We start from the raw sequence: 17,784 nt of genomic DNA, 5'->3' as shown, positions 1-17,784 counted from the left end.
TTTTTTTACTGTAAATGACTGTTGGATGTGAATTATGACTTTTTCAACTAAAATAAATGTGTTGAAAGTCATTTCTGTGCCTGAAATTGGTCAAAAATGAAGCTTTTGAGTAAGCAAAACTCTGTAAAAATGGCAATTTTGGTCACTGTGAGGGCTTCAAAAGTGGTTATTCAACATGAGGCATGATCCAATTTACATTGTAAATCATTTTTGGTACAGTCCAAAAAATCAATTTTCGGATGAAAAACGATGACTCCGGACCTGTCGAACGTTCCCAAAATGGTCAATATGGATGAAATTTTAACATTTAATTTTTTGACTGTAAATGACTGTTGGATGTAAATTATGACTTTTTCAACTAAAATAAATGTGTTGAAAGTCATTTCTGTGCCTGAAATTGGTCAAAAATGAAGCTTTGGAGTAAGCAAAACTCTGTAAAAATGGCAATTTTGGTCACTGTGAGGCCTTAAAAAGTGGTTATTCAACATGAGGCACGATCCAATTTACATTATGAATCATTTTTGGTACAGTCCAAAAAAATCAATTTTCGGATGAAAAACGATGACTCCGGACCTGTCGAACGTTCCCAAAATGGTCAATATGGATACAATTTTAACATTTAACTTTTTTGACTGTAAATGACTGTTGGATGTGAATTATGACTTTTTCAACTTAAATAAGTGTGTTTAAAGTCATTTCTGTGCCTGAAATTGGTCACAATTGAAGCTTTTGAGTAAGCAAAACTCTGTAAAAATGGCAATTTTGGTCACTGTTAGGGTTTAAAAAGTGGTTATTCAACATGAGGCACGATCCAATTTACATTTTGAATCATTTTTGGTACAGTCCAAAAAATCAATTTTCGGATGAAAAACGATGACTCCGGACCTGTCGAACGTTCCCAAAATGGTCAATATGGATGAAATTTTAACATTTAATTTTTTTGACTGTAAATGACTGTTGGATGTGAATTATCACTTTTTCAACTAAAATAAATGTGTTGAAAGTCATTTCTGTGCCTGAAATTGGTCAAAAATGAAGCTTTGGAGTAAGCAAAACTCTGTAAAAATGGCAATTTTGGTCACTGTGAGGGCTTAAAAAGTGGTTATTCAACATGAGGCACGATCCAATTTACATTATGAATCATTTTTGGTACAGTCCAAAAAAATCAATTTTCGGATGAAAAACGATGACTCCGGACCTGTCGAACGTTCCCAAAATGGTCAATATGGATGAAATTTTAACATTTAATTTTTTGACTGTAAATGACTGTTGGATGTGAATTATGACTTTTTCAACTAAAATAAATGTGTTTAAAGTAATTTCTGTGCCTGAAATTGGTCAAAAATGAAGCTTTTGAGTAAGAAAAACTCTGTAAAAATGGCAATTTTGGTCACTGTGAGGGCTTAAAAAGTGGTTATTCAACATGAGGCACGATCCAATTTACATTTTGAATCATTTTTGGTACAGTCCAAAAAATCCATTTTCGGATGAAAAACGATGACTCCGGACCTGTCGATCGTTCCCAAAATGGTCAATATGGATGAAATTTTAATATGTCATTTTTTGACTGTAAATGACTGTTGGATGTGAATTATGACTTTTTCAACTAAAATAGGTGTGTTTAAAGTCATTTCTGTGCCTGAAATTGGTCAAAATTGAAGCTTTTGAGTAAGCAAAACTCTGTAAAAATGGCAATTTTGGTCACTGTGAGGGTTTAAAAAGTGTTTATTCAACATGAGGCACGATCCAATTTACATTTTGAATCATTTTTGGTACAGTCCAAAAAATCAATTTTCGGATGAAAAACGATGACTCCGGACCTTTCGATCGTTCCCAAAATGGTCAATATGGATGAAATTTTAACATTTAATTTTTTGACTGTAAATGACTGTTGGATGTGAATTATGACTTTTTCAACTAAAATAAATGTGTTTAAAGTCGTTTCTGTGCCTGAAATTGGTCAAAAATGAAGCTTTTGAGTAAGCAAAACTCTGTAAAAATGGCAATTTTGGTCACTGTGAGGGCTTAAAAAGTGGTTATTCAACATGAGGCACGATCCAATTTACATTATGAATCATTTTTGGTACAGTCCAAAAAATCCATTTTCGGATGAAAAACGATGACTCCGGACCTGTCGAACGTTCCCAAAATGGTCAATATGGATGAAATTTTAACGTTAAATTTTTTTACTGTAAATGACTGTTGGATGTGAATTATGACTTTTTCAACTAAAATAAATGTGTTGAAAGTCATTTCTGTGCCTGAAATTGGTCAAAAATGAAGCTTTTGAGTAAGCAAAACTCTGTAAAAATGGCAATTTTGGTCACTGTGAGGGCTTCAAAAGTGGTTATTCAACATGAGGCATGATCCAATTTACATTGTAAATCATTTTTGGTACAGTCCAAAAAATCAATTTTCGGATGAAAAACGATGACTCCGGACCTGTCGAACGTTCCCAAAATGGTCAATATGGATGAAATTTTAACATTTAATTTTTTGACTGTAAATGACTGTTGGATGTAAATTATGACTTTTTCAACTAAAATAAATGTGTTGAAAGTAATTTCTGTGCCTGAAATTGGTCAAAAATGAAGCTTTTGAGTAAGAAAAACTCTGTAAAAATGGCAATTTTGGTCACTGTGAGGGCTTAAAAAGTGGTTATTCAACATGAGGCACGATCCAATTTACATTATGAATAATTTTTGGTACAGTCCAAAAAATCCATTTTCGGATGAAAAACGATGACTCCGGACCTGTCGAACGTTCCCAATATGGTCAATATGGATGAAATTTTAACATGTAATTTTTTGACTGTAAATGACTGTTGGATGTGAATTATGACTTTTTCAACTAAAATAGGTGTGTTTAAAGTCATTTCTGTGCCTGAAATTGGTCAAAAATGAAGCTTTTGAGTAAGCAAAACTCTGTAAAAATGGCAATTTTGGTCACTGTTAGGGTTTAAAAAGTGGTTATTCAACATGAGGCACGATCCAATTTACATTTTGAATCATTTTTGGTACAGTCCAAAAAATCCATTTTCGGATGAAAAACGATGACTCCGGACCTGTCGATCGTTCCCAAAATGGTCAATATGGATGAAATTTTAACATGTAATTTTTTGACTGTAAATGACTGTTGGATGTGAATTATGACTTTTTCAACTAAAATAGGTGTGTTTAAAGTCATTTCTGTGCCTGAAATTGGTCAAAATTGAAGCTTTTGAGTAAGCAAAACTCTGTAAAAATGGCAATTTTGGTCACTGTGAGGGTTTAAAAAGTGTTTATTCAACATGAGGCACGATCCAATTTACATTTTGAATCATTTTTGGTACAGTCCAAAAAATCAATTTTCGGATGAAAAACGATGACTCCGGACCTTTCGATCGTTCCCAAAATGGTCAATATGGATGAAATTTTAACATTTAATTTTTTGACTGTAAATGACTGTTGGATGTGAATTATGACTTTTTCAACTAAAATAAATGTGTTTAAAGTCGTTTCTGTGCCTGAAATTGGTCAAAAATGAAGCTTTTGAGTAAGCAAAACTCTGTAAAAATGGCAATTTTGGTCACTGTGAGGGCTTAAAAAGTGGTTATTCAACATGAGGCACGATCCAATTTACATTATGAATCATTTTTGGTACAGTCCAAAAAATCCATTTTCGGATGAAAAACGATGACTCCGGACCTGTCGAACGTTCCCAAAATGGTCAATATGGATGAAATTTTAACATTTAATTTTTTGACTGTAAATGACTGTTGGATGTGAATTATGTCTTTTTCAACTAAAATAAATGTGTTGAAAGTCATTTCTGTGCCTTAAATTGGTCAAAAATGAAGCTTTTGAGTAAGCAAAACTCTGTAAAAATAGCAATTTTGGCCACTGTGAGGGCTTAAAAAGTGGTTATTCAACATGAGGCACGATCCAATTTACATTATGAATCATTTTTGGTACAGTCCAAAAAAATCAATTTTCGGATGAAAAACGATGACTCCGGACCTGTCGAACGTTCCCAAAATGGTCAATATGGATGAAATTTTAACATTTAATTTTTTGACTGTAAATGACTGTTGGATGTGAATTATGACTTTTTCAACTAAAATAAATGTGTTTAAAGTAATTTCTGTGCCTGAAATTGGTCAAAAATGAAGCTTTTGAGTAAGAAAAACTCTGTAAAAATGGCAATTTTGGTCACTGTGAGGGCTTAAAAAGTGGTTATTCAACATGAGGCACGATCCAATTTACATTATGAATCATTTTTGGTACAGTCCAAAAAATCCATTTCCGGATGAAAAACGATGACTCCGGACCTGTCGAACGTTCCCAAAATGGTCAATATGGATGAAATTTTAACATTTATTTTTTTGACTGTAAATAACTGTTGGATGTGAATTATGACTTTTTCAACTAAAATAAGTGTGTTTAAAGTCATTTCTGTGCCTGAAATTGGTCAAAAATGAAGCTTTTGAGTAAGCAAAACTGTAAAAATGGCAATTTTGGTCACTGTGAGGGTTTAAAAAGTGGTTATTCAACATGAGGCACGATCCAATTTACATTTTGAATCATTTTTGGTACAGTCCAAAAAATCAATTTTCGGATGAAAAACGATGACTCCGAACCTGTCGAACATTCCCAAAAAGGTCAATATGGATGAAATTTTAACATTTAATTTTTTGACTGTAAATGACTGTTGGATGTGAATTATTACTTTTTCAACTAAAATAAATGTGTTTAAAGTCATTTCTGTGCCTGAAATTGGTCAAAAATGAAGCTTTTGAGTAAGCAAAACTCTGTAAAAATGGCAATTTTGGTCACTGTGAGGGCTTAAAAAGTGAATATTCAACATGAGGCACGATCCAATTTACATTATGAATCATTTTTGGTACAGTCCAAAAAATCCATTTTCGGATGAAAAACGATGACTCCGGACCTGTCGAACGTTCCCAAAATGGTCAATATGGATGAAATTTTAACATTTAATTTTTTGACTGTAAATGACTCTTGGATGTGAATTATGACTTTTTCAACTAAAATAAGTGTGTTTAAAGTCATTTCTGTGCCTGAATCTGGTCAAAATTGAAGCTTTTGAGTAAGAAAAACTCTGTAAAAATGGCAATTTTGGTCACTGTGAGGGCTTAAAAAGTGGTTATTCAACATGAGGCACGATCCAATTTACATTATGAATCATTTTTGGTACAGTCCAAAAAATCCATTTTCGGATGAAAAACGATGACTCCGGACCTGTCGAACGTTCCCAAAATGGTCAATATGGATGAAATTTTAACATTTATTTTTTTTACTGTAAATGACTGTTGGATGTGAATTATGACTTTTTCAACTAAAATAAGTGTGTTTAAAGTCATTTCTGTGCCTGAAATTGGTCAAAAATGAAGCTTTTGAGTAAGCAAAACTCTGTAAAAATTGCAATTTTGGTCACTGTGAGGGCTTAAAAAGTGGTTATTCAACATGAGGCACGATCCAATTTACATTTTGAATCATTTTTGGTACAGTCCAAAAAATCAATTTTCGGATGAAAAACGATGACTCCGGACCTGTGGAACGTTCCCAAAATGGTCAATATCGATGAAATTTTAACATTTAACTTTTTTGACTGTAAATGACTGTTGGATGTGAATTATGACTTTTTCAACTTAAATAAGTGTGTTTAAAGTCATTTCTGTGCCTGAAATTGGTCACAATTGAAGCTTTTGAGTAAGCAAAACTCTGTAAAAATGGCAATTTTGGTCACTGTTAGGGTTTAAAAAGTGGTTATTCAACATGAGGCACGATCCAATTTACATTTTGAATCATTTTTGGTACAGTCCAAAAAATCAATTTTCGGATGAAAAACGATGACTCCGGACCTGTCGAACGTTCCCAAAATGGTCAAAATGGATGAAATTTTAACATTTAATTTTTTGACTGTAAATGACTGTTGGATGTGAATTATGACTTTTTCAACTAAATTAAGTGTGTTTAAAGTCATTTCTGTGCCTGAAATTGGTCACAATTGAAGCTTTTGAGTAAGCAAAACTCTGTAAAAATGGCAATTTTGGTCACTGTTAGGGCTTAAAAAGTGGTTATTCAACATGAGGCACGATCCAATTTACATTATGAATCATTTTTGGTACAGTCCAAAAAATCCATTTTCGGATGAAAAACGATGACTCCGGACCTGTCGAACGTTCCCAAAATGGTCAATATGGATGAAATTTTAACGTTAAATTTTTTTACTGTAAATGACTGTTGGATGTGAATTATGACTTTTTCAACTAAAATAAATGTGTTGAAAGTCATTTCTGTGCCTGAAATTGGTCAAAAATGAAGCTTTTGAGTAAGCAAAACTCTGTAAAAATGGCAATTTTGGTCACTGTGAGGGCTTCAAAAGTGGTTATTCAACATGAGGCATGATCCAATTTACATTGTAAATCATTTTTGGTACAGTCCAAAAAATCAATTTTCGGATGAAAAACGATGACTCCGGACCTGTCGAACGTTCCCAAAATGGTCAATATGGATGAAATTTTAACATTTAATTTTTTGACTGTAAATGACTGTTGGATGTAAATTATGACTTTTTCAACTAAAATAAATGTGTTGAAAGTCATTTCTGTGCCTGAAATTGGTCAAAAATGAAGCTTTGGAGTAAGCAAAACTCTGTAAAAATGGCAATTTTGGTCACTGTGAGGCCTTAAAAAGTGGTTATTCAACATGAGGCACGATCCAATTTACATTATGAATCATTTTTGGTACAGTCCAAAAAAATCAATTTTCGGATGAAAAACGATGACTCCGGACCTGTCGAACGTTCCCAAAATGGTCAATATGGATACAATTTTAACATTTAACTTTTTTGACTGTAAATGACTGTTGGATGTGAATTATGACTTTTTCAACTTAAATAAGTGTGTTTAAAGTCATTTCTGTGCCTGAAATTGGTCACAATTGAAGCTTTTGAGTAAGCAAAACTCTGTAAAAATGGCAATTTTGGTCACTGTTAGGGTTTAAAAAGTGGTTATTCAACATGAGGCACGATCCAATTTACATTTTGAATCATTTTTGGTACAGTCCAAAAAATCAATTTTCGGATGAAAAACGATGACTCCGGACCTGTCGAACGTTCCCAAAATGGTCAATATGGATGAAATTTTAACATTTAATTTTTTTGACTGTAAATGACTGTTGGATGTGAATTATCACTTTTTCAACTAAAATAAATGTGTTGAAAGTCATTTCTGTGCCTGAAATTGGTCAAAAATGAAGCTTTTGAGTAAGCAAAACTCTGTAAAAATGGCAATTTTGGTCACTGTGAGGGCTTAAAAAGTGGTTATTCAACATGAGGCACGATCCAATTTACATTATGAATCATTTTTGGTACAGTCCAAAAAATCAATTTTCGGATGAAAAACGATGACTCCTGACCTGTCGAACGTTCCCAAAATGGTCAATATGGATGAAATTTTAACATTTAATTTTTTGACTGTAAATGACTGTTGGATGTGAATTATGACTTTTTCAACTTAAATAAGTGTGTTTAAAGTCATTTCTGTGCCTGAAATTGGTCACAATTGAAGCTTTTGAATAAGCAAAACTCTGTAAAAATGGCAATTTTGGTCACTGTTAGGGTTTAAAAAGTGGTTATTCAACATGAGGCACGATCCAATTTACATTTTGAATCATTTTTGGTACAGTCCAAAAAATCAATTTTCGGATGAAAAACGATGACTCCGGACATGTCGATCGTTCCCAAAATGGTCAATATGGATGAAATTTTAACATTTAATTTTTTGTCTGTAAATGACTGTTGGATGTGAATTGTGACTTTTTCAACTAAAATAAATGTGTTTAAAGTCATTTCTGTGCCTGGAATTGGTCAAAAATGAAGCTTTTGAGTAAGCAAAACTCTGTAAAAATGGCAATTTTGGTCACTGTGAGGGCTTAAAAAGTGGTTATTCAACATGAGGCACGATCCAATTTACATTATGAATCATTTTTGGTACAGTCCAAAAAATCCATTTTCGGATGAAAAACGATGACTCCGGACCTGTCGAACTTTCCCAAAATGGTCAATATGGATGAAATTTTAACATTTAATTTTTTGACTGTAAATGACTGTTGGATGTGAATTATCACTTTTTCAACTAAAATAAATGTGTTGAAAGTCATTTCTGTGCCTGAAATTGGTCAAAAATGAAGCTTTGGAGTAAGCAAAACTCTGTAAAAATGGCAATTTTGGTCACTGTGAGGGCTTAAAAAGTGGTTATTCAACATGAGGCACGATCCAATTTACATTATGAATGATTTTTGGTACAGTCCAAAAAAATCAATTTTCGGATGAAAAACGATGACTCCGGACCTGTCGAACGTTCCCAAAATGGTCAATATGGATAAAATTTTAACATTTAATTTTTTGACTGTAAATGACTCTTGGATGTGAATTATGACTTTTTCAACTAAAATAAGTGTGTTTAAAGTCATTTCTGTGCCTGAATCTGGTCAAAATTGAAGCTTTTGAGTAAGAAAAACTCTGTAAAAATGGCAATTTTGGTCACTGTGAGGGCTTAAAAAGTGGTTATTCAACATGAGGCACGATCCAATTTACATTATGAATCATTTTTGGTACAGTCCAAAAAATCCATTTTCGGATGAAAAACGATGACTCCGGACCTGTCGAACGTTCCCAAAATGGTCAATATGGATGAAATTTTAACATTTAATTTTTTGACTGTAAATGACTGTTGGATGTGAATTATGTCTTTTTCAACTAAAATAAATGTGTTGAAAGTCATTTCTGTGCCTTAAATTGGTCAAAAATGAAGCTTTTGAGTAAGCAAAACTCTGTAAAAATAGCAATTTTGGCCACTGTGAGGGCTTAAAAAGTGGTTATTCAACATGAGGCACGATCCAATTTACATTATGAATCATTTTTGGTACAGTCCAAAAAAATCAATTTTCGGATGAAAAACGATGACTCCGGACCTGTCGAACGTTCCCAAAATGGTCAATATGGATGAAATTTTAACATTTAATTTTTTGACTGTAAATGACTGTTGGATGTGAATTATGACTTTTTCAACTAAAATAAATGTGTTTAAAGTAATTTCTGTGCCTGAAATTGGTCAAAAATGAAGCTTTTGAGTAAGAAAAACTCTGTAAAAATGGCAATTTTGGTCACTGTGAGGGCTTAAAAAGTGGTTATTCAACATGAGGCACGATCCAATTTACATTATGAATCATTTTTGGTACAGTCCAAAAAATCCATTTCCGGATGAAAAACGATGACTCCGGACCTGTCGAACGTTCCCAAAATGGTCAATATGGATGAAATTTTAACATTTATTTTTTTGACTGTAAATAACTGTTGGATGTGAATTATGACTTTTTCAACTAAAATAAGTGTGTTTAAAGTCATTTCTGTGCCTGAAATTGGTCAAAAATGAAGCTTTTGAGTAAGCAAAACTGTAAAAATGGCAATTTTGGTCACTGTGAGGGTTTAAAAAGTGGTTATTCAACATGAGGCACGATCCAATTTACATTTTGAATCATTTTTGGTACAGTCCAAAAAATCAATTTTCGGATGAAAAACGATGACTCCGAACCTGTCGAACATTCCCAAAAAGGTCAATATGGATGAAATTTTAACATTTAATTTTTTGACTGTAAATGACTGTTGGATGTGAATTATTACTTTTTCAACTAAAATAAATGTGTTTAAAGTCATTTCTGTGCCTGAAATTGGTCAAAAATGAAGCTTTTGAGTAAGCAAAACTCTGTAAAAATGGCAATTTTGGTCACTGTGAGGGCTTAAAAAGTGAATATTCAACATGAGGCACGATCCAATTTACATTATGAATCATTTTTGGTACAGTCCAAAAAATCCATTTTCGGATGAAAAACGATGACTCCGGACCTGTCGAACGTTCCCAAAATGGTCAATATGGATGAAATTTTAACATTTAATTTTTTGACTGTAAATGACTCTTGGATGTGAATTATGACTTTTTCAACTAAAATAAGTGTGTTTAAAGTCATTTCTGTGCCTGAATCTGGTCAAAATTGAAGCTTTTGAGTAAGAAAAACTCTGTAAAAATGGCAATTTTGGTCACTGTGAGGGCTTAAAAAGTGGTTATTCAACATGAGGCACGATCCAATTTACATTATGAATCATTTTTGGTACAGTCCAAAAAATCCATTTTCGGATGAAAAACGATGACTCCGGACCTGTCGAACGTTCCCAAAATGGTCAATATGGATGAAATTTTAACATTTATTTTTTTTACTGTAAATGACTGTTGGATGTGAATTATGACTTTTTCAACTAAAATAAGTGTGTTTAAAGTCATTTCTGTGCCTGAAATTGGTCAAAAATGAAGCTTTTGAGTAAGCAAAACTCTGTAAAAATTGCAATTTTGGTCACTGTGAGGGCTTAAAAAGTGGTTATTCAACATGAGGCACGATCCAATTTACATTTTGAATCATTTTTGGTACAGTCCAAAAAATCAATTTTCGGATGAAAAACGATGACTCCGGACCTGTGGAACGTTCCCAAAATGGTCAATATCGATGAAATTTTAACATTTAACTTTTTTGACTGTAAATGACTGTTGGATGTGAATTATGACTTTTTCAACTTAAATAAGTGTGTTTAAAGTCATTTCTGTGCCTGAAATTGGTCACAATTGAAGCTTTTGAGTAAGCAAAACTCTGTAAAAATGGCAATTTTGGTCACTGTTAGGGTTTAAAAAGTGGTTATTCAACATGAGGCACGATCCAATTTACATTTTGAATCATTTTTGGTACAGTCCAAAAAATCAATTTTCGGATGAAAAACGATGACTCCGGACCTGTCGAACGTTCCCAAAATGGTCAAAATGGATGAAATTTTAACATTTAATTTTTTGACTGTAAATGACTGTTGGATGTGAATTATGACTTTTTCAACTAAATTAAGTGTGTTTAAAGTCATTTCTGTGCCTGAAATTGGTCACAATTGAAGCTTTTGAGTAAGCAAAACTCTGTAAAAATGGCAATTTTGGTCACTGTTAGGGCTTAAAAAGTGGTTATTCAACATGAGGCACGATCCAATTTACATTATGAATCATTTTTGGTACAGTCCAAAAAATCCATTTTCGGATGAAAAACGATGACTCCGGACCTGTCGAACGTTCCCAAAATGGTCAATATGGATGAAATTTTAACGTTAAATTTTTTTACTGTAAATGACTGTTGGATGTGAATTATGACTTTTTCAACTAAAATAAATGTGTTGAAAGTCATTTCTGTGCCTGAAATTGGTCAAAAATGAAGCTTTTGAGTAAGCAAAACTCTGTAAAAATGGCAATTTTGGTCACTGTGAGGGCTTCAAAAGTGGTTATTCAACATGAGGCATGATCCAATTTACATTGTAAATCATTTTTGGTACAGTCCAAAAAATCAATTTTCGGATGAAAAACGATGACTCCGGACCTGTCGAACGTTCCCAAAATGGTCAATATGGATGAAATTTTAACATTTAATTTTTTGACTGTAAATGACTGTTGGATGTAAATTATGACTTTTTCAACTAAAATAAATGTGTTGAAAGTCATTTCTGTGCCTGAAATTGGTCAAAAATGAAGCTTTGGAGTAAGCAAAACTCTGTAAAAATGGCAATTTTGGTCACTGTGAGGCCTTAAAAAGTGGTTATTCAACATGAGGCACGATCCAATTTACATTATGAATCATTTTTGGTACAGTCCAAAAAAATCAATTTTCGGATGAAAAACGATGACTCCGGACCTGTCGAACGTTCCCAAAATGGTCAATATGGATACAATTTTAACATTTAACTTTTTTGACTGTAAATGACTGTTGGATGTGAATTATGACTTTTTCAACTTAAATAAGTGTGTTTAAAGTCATTTCTGTGCCTGAAATTGGTCACAATTGAAGCTTTTGAGTAAGCAAAACTCTGTAAAAATGGCAATTTTGGTCACTGTTAGGGTTTAAAAAGTGGTTATTCAACATGAGGCACGATCCAATTTACATTTTGAATCATTTTTGGTACAGTCCAAAAAATCAATTTTCGGATGAAAAACGATGACTCCGGACCTGTCGAACGTTCCCAAAATGGTCAATATGGATGAAATTTTAACATTTAATTTTTTTGACTGTAAATGACTGTTGGATGTGAATTATCACTTTTTCAACTAAAATAAATGTGTTGAAAGTCATTTCTGTGCCTGAAATTGGTCAAAAATGAAGCTTTTGAGTAAGCAAAACTCTGTAAAAATGGCAATTTTGGTCACTGTGAGGGCTTAAAAAGTGGTTATTCAACATGAGGCACGATCCAATTTACATTATGAATCATTTTTGGTACAGTCCAAAAAATCAATTTTCGGATGAAAAACGATGACTCCTGACCTGTCGAACGTTCCCAAAATGGTCAATATGGATGAAATTTTAACATTTAATTTTTTGACTGTAAATGACTGTTGGATGTGAATTATGACTTTTTCAACTTAAATAAGTGTGTTTAAAGTCATTTCTGTGCCTGAAATTGGTCACAATTGAAGCTTTTGAATAAGCAAAACTCTGTAAAAATGGCAATTTTGGTCACTGTTAGGGTTTAAAAAGTGGTTATTCAACATGAGGCACGATCCAATTTACATTTTGAATCATTTTTGGTACAGTCCAAAAAATCAATTTTCGGATGAAAAACGATGACTCCGGACATGTCGATCGTTCCCAAAATGGTCAATATGGATGAAATTTTAACATTTAATTTTTTGTCTGTAAATGACTGTTGGATGTGAATTGTGACTTTTTCAACTAAAATAAATGTGTTTAAAGTCATTTCTGTGCCTGGAATTGGTCAAAAATGAAGCTTTTGAGTAAGCAAAACTCTGTAAAAATGGCAATTTTGGTCACTGTGAGGGCTTAAAAAGTGGTTATTCAACATGAGGCACGATCCAATTTACATTATGAATCATTTTTGGTACAGTCCAAAAAATCCATTTTCGGATGAAAAACGATGACTCCGGACCTGTCGAACTTTCCCAAAATGGTCAATATGGATGAAATTTTAACATTTAATTTTTTGACTGTAAATGACTGTTGGATGTGAATTATCACTTTTTCAACTAAAATAAATGTGTTGAAAGTCATTTCTGTGCCTGAAATTGGTCAAAAATGAAGCTTTGGAGTAAGCAAAACTCTGTAAAAATGGCAATTTTGGTCACTGTGAGGGCTTAAAAAGTGGTTATTCAACATGAGGCACGATCCAATTTACATTATGAATGATTTTTGGTACAGTCCAAAAAAATCAATTTTCGGATGAAAAACGATGACTCCGGACCTGTCGAACGTTCCCAAAATGGTCAATATGGATAAAATTTTAACATTTAATTTTTTGACTGTAAATGACTCTTGGATGTGAATTATGACTTTTTCAACTAAAATAAGTGTGTTTAAAGTCATTTCTGTGCCTGAATCTGGTCAAAATTGAAGCTTTTGAGTAAGAAAAACTCTGTAAAAATGGCAATTTTGGTCACTGTGAGGGCTTAAAAAGTGGTTATTCAACATGAGGCACGATCCAATTTACATTATGAATCATTTTTGGTACAGTCCAAAAAATCCATTTTCGGATGAAAAACGATGACTCCGGACCTGTCGAACGTTCCCAAAATGGTCAATATGGATGAAATTTTAACATTTAATTTTTTGACTGTAAATGACTCTTGGATGTGAATTATGACTTTTTCAACTAAAATAAGTGTGTTTAAAGTCATTTCTGTGCCTGAATCTGGTCAAAATTGAAGCTTTTGAGTAAGAAAAACTCTGTAAAAATGGCAATTTTGGTCACTGTGAGGGCTTAAAAAGTGGTTATTCAACATGAGGCACGATCCAATTTACATTATGAATCATTTTTGGTACAGTCCAAAAAATCCATTTTCGGATGAAAAACGATGACTCCGGACCTGTCGAACGTTCCCAAAATGGTCAATATGGATGAAATTTTAACATTTATTTTTTTTACTGTAAATGACTGTTGGATGTGAATTATGACTTTTTCAACTAAAATAAGTGTGTTTAAAGTCATTTCTGTGCCTGAAATTGGTCAAAAATGAAGCTTTTGAGTAAGCAAAACTCTGTAAAAATTGCAATTTTGGTCACTGTGAGGGCTTAAAAAGTGGTTATTCAACATGAGGCACGATCCAATTTACATTTTGAATCATTTTTGGTACAGTCCAAAAAATCAATTTTCGGATGAAAAACGATGACTCCGGACCTGTGGAACGTTCCCAAAATGGTCAATATCGATGAAATTTTAACATTTAACTTTTTTGACTGTAAATGACTGTTGGATGTGAATTATGACTTTTTCAACTTAAATAAGTGTGTTTAAAGTCATTTCTGTGCCTGAAATTGGTCACAATTGAAGCTTTTGAGTAAGCAAAACTCTGTAAAAATGGCAATTTTGGTCACTGTTAGGGTTTAAAAAGTGGTTATTCAACATGAGGCACGATCCAATTTACATTTTGAATCATTTTTGGTACAGTCCAAAAAATCAATTTTCGGATGAAAAACGATGACTCCGGACCTGTCGAACGTTCCCAAAATGGTCAAAATGGATGAAATTTTAACATTTAATTTTTTGACTGTAAATGACTGTTGGATGTGAATTATGACTTTTTCAACTAAATTAAGTGTGTTTAAAGTCATTTCTGTGCCTGAAATTGGTCACAATTGAAGCTTTTGAGTAAGCAAAACTCTGTAAAAATGGCAATTTTGGTCACTGTTAGGGCTTAAAAAGTGGTTATTCAACATGAGGCACGATCCAATTTACATTATGAATCATTTTTGGTACAGTCCAAAAAATCCATTTTCGGATGAAAAACGATGACTCCGGACCTGTCGAACGTTCCCAAAATGGTCAATATGGATGAAATTTTAACGTAAAATTTTTTTACTGTAAATGACTGTTGGATGTGAATTATGACTTTTTCAACTAAAATAAATGTGTTGAAAGTCATTTCTGTGCCTGAAATTGGTCAAAAATGAAGCTTTTGAGTAAGCAAAACTCTGTAAAAATGGCAATTTTGGTCACTGTGAGGGCTTCAAAAGTGGTTATTCAACATGAGGCATGATCCAATTTACATTGTAAATCATTTTTGGTACAGTCCAAAAAATCAATTTTCGGATGAAAAACGATGACTCCGGACCTGTCGAACGTTCCCAAAATGGTCAATATGGATGAAATTTTAACATTTAATTTTTGGACTGTAAATGACTGTTGGATGTAAATTATGACTTTTTCAACTAAAATAAATGTGTTGAAAGTCATTTCTGTGCCTGAAATTGGTCAAAAATGAAGCTTTGGAGTAAGCAAAACTCTGTAAAAATGGCAATTTTGGTCACTGTGAGGCCTTAAAAAGTGGTTATTCAACATGAGGCACGATCCAATTTACATTATGAATCATTTTTGGTACAGTCCAAAAAAATCAATTTTCGGATGAAAAACGATGACTCCGGACCTGTCGAACGTTCCCAAAATGGTCAATATGGATACAATTTTAACATTTAACTTTTTTGACTGTAAATGACTGTTGGATGTGAATTATGACTTTTTCAACTTAAATAAGTGTGTTTAAAGTCATTTCTGTGCCTGAAATTGGTCACAATTGAAGCTTTTGAGTAAGCAAAACTCTGTAAAAATGGCAATTTTGGTCACTGTTAGGGTTTAAAAAGTGGTTATTCAACATGAGGCACGATCCAATTTACATTTTGAATCATTTTTGGTACAGTCCAAAAAATCAATTTTCGGATGAAAAACGATGACTCCGGACCTGTCGAACGTTCCCAAAATGGTCAATATGGATGAAATTTTAACATTTAATTTTTTTGACTGTAAATGACTGTTGGATGTGAATTATCACTTTTTCAACTAAAATAAATGTGTTGAAAGTCATTTCTGTGCCTGAAATTGGTCAAAAATGAAGCTTTTGAGTAAGCAAAACTCTGTAAAAATGGCAATTTTGGTCACTGTGAGGGCTTAAAAAGTGGTTATTCAACATGAGGCACGATCCAATTTACATTATGAATCATTTTTGGTACAGTCCAAAAAATCAATTTTCGGATGAAAAACGATGACTCCTGACCTGTCGAACGTTCCCAAAATGGTCAATATGGATGAAATTTTAACATTTAATTTTTTGACTGTAAATGACTGTTGGATGTGAATTATGACTTTTTCAACTTAAATAAGTGTGTTTAAAGTCATTTCTGTGCCTGAAATTGGTCACAATTGAAGCTTTTGAATAAGCAAAACTCTGTAAAAATGGCAATTTTGGTCACTGTTAGGGTTTAAAAAGTGGTTATTCAACATGAGGCACGATCCAATTTACATTTTGAATCATTTTTGGTACAGTCCAAAAAATCAATTTTCGGATGAAAAACGATGACTCCGGACATGTCGATCGTTCCCAAAATGGTCAATATGGATGAAATTTTAACATTTAATTTTTTGTCTGTAAATGACTGTTGGATGTGAATTGTGACTTTTTCAACTAAAATAAATGTGTTTAAAGTCATTTCTGTGCCTGGAATTGGTCAAAAATGAAGCTTTTGAGTAAGCAAAACTCTGTAAAAATGGCAATTTTGGTCACTGTGAGGGCTTAAAAAGTGGTTATTCAACATGAGGCACGATCCAATTTACATTATGAATCATTTTTGGTACAGTCCAAAAAATCCATTTTCGGATGAAAAACGATGACTCCGGACCTGTCGAACTTTCCCAAAATGGTCAATATGGATGAAATTTTAACATTTAATTTTTTGACTGTAAATGACTGTTGGATGTGAATTATCACTTTTTCAACTAAAATAAATGTGTTGAAAGTCATTTCTGTGCCTGAAATTGGTCAAAAATGAAGCTTTGGAGTAAGCAAAACTCTGTAAAAATGGCAATTTTGGTCACTGTGAGGGCTTAAAAAGTGGTTATTCAACATGAGGCACGATCCAATTTACATTATGAATGATTTTTGGTACAGTCCAAAAAAATCAATTTTCGGATGAAAAACGATGACTCCGGACCTGTCGAACGTTCCCAAAATGGTCAATATGGATAAAATTTTAACATTTAATTTTTTGACTGTAAATGACTCTTGGATGTGAATTATGACTTTTTCAACTAAAATAAGTGTGTTTAAAGTCATTTCTGTGCCTGAATCTGGTCAAAATTGAAGCTTTTGAGTAAGAAAAACTCTGTAAAAATGGCAATTTTGGTCACTGTGAGGGCTTAAAAAGTGGTTATTCAACATGAGGCACGATCCAATTTACATTATGAATCATTTTTGGTACAGTCCAAAAAATCCATTTTCGGATGAAAAACGATGACTCCGGACCTGTCGAACGTTCCCAAAATGGTCAATATGGATGAAATTTTAACATTTATTTTTTTTACTGTAAATGACTGTTGGATGTGAATTATGACTTTTTCAACTAAAATAAGTGTGTTTAAAGTCATTTCTGTGCCTGAAATTGGTCAAAAATGAAGCTTTTGAGTAAGCAAAACTCTGTAAAAATTGCAATTTTGGTCACTGTGAGGGCTTAAAAAGTGGTTATTCAACATGAGGCACGATCCAATTTACATTTTGAATCATTTTTGGTACAGTCCAAAAAATCAATTTTCGGATGAAAAACGATGACTCCGGACCTGTGGAACGTTCCCAAAATGGTCAATATCGATGAAATTTTAACATTTAACTTTTTTGACTGTAAATGACTGTTGGATGTGAATTATGAC

The sequence above is a fragment of the Lissotriton helveticus genome, chromosome 6, assembly GCF_964261635.1.
Source record: "Lissotriton helveticus chromosome 6, aLisHel1.1, whole genome shotgun sequence".
Taxonomy (NCBI): Eukaryota; Metazoa; Chordata; class Amphibia; order Caudata; family Salamandridae; genus Lissotriton; species Lissotriton helveticus.
Note: the sequence above shows the minus strand (reverse complement) of the source record.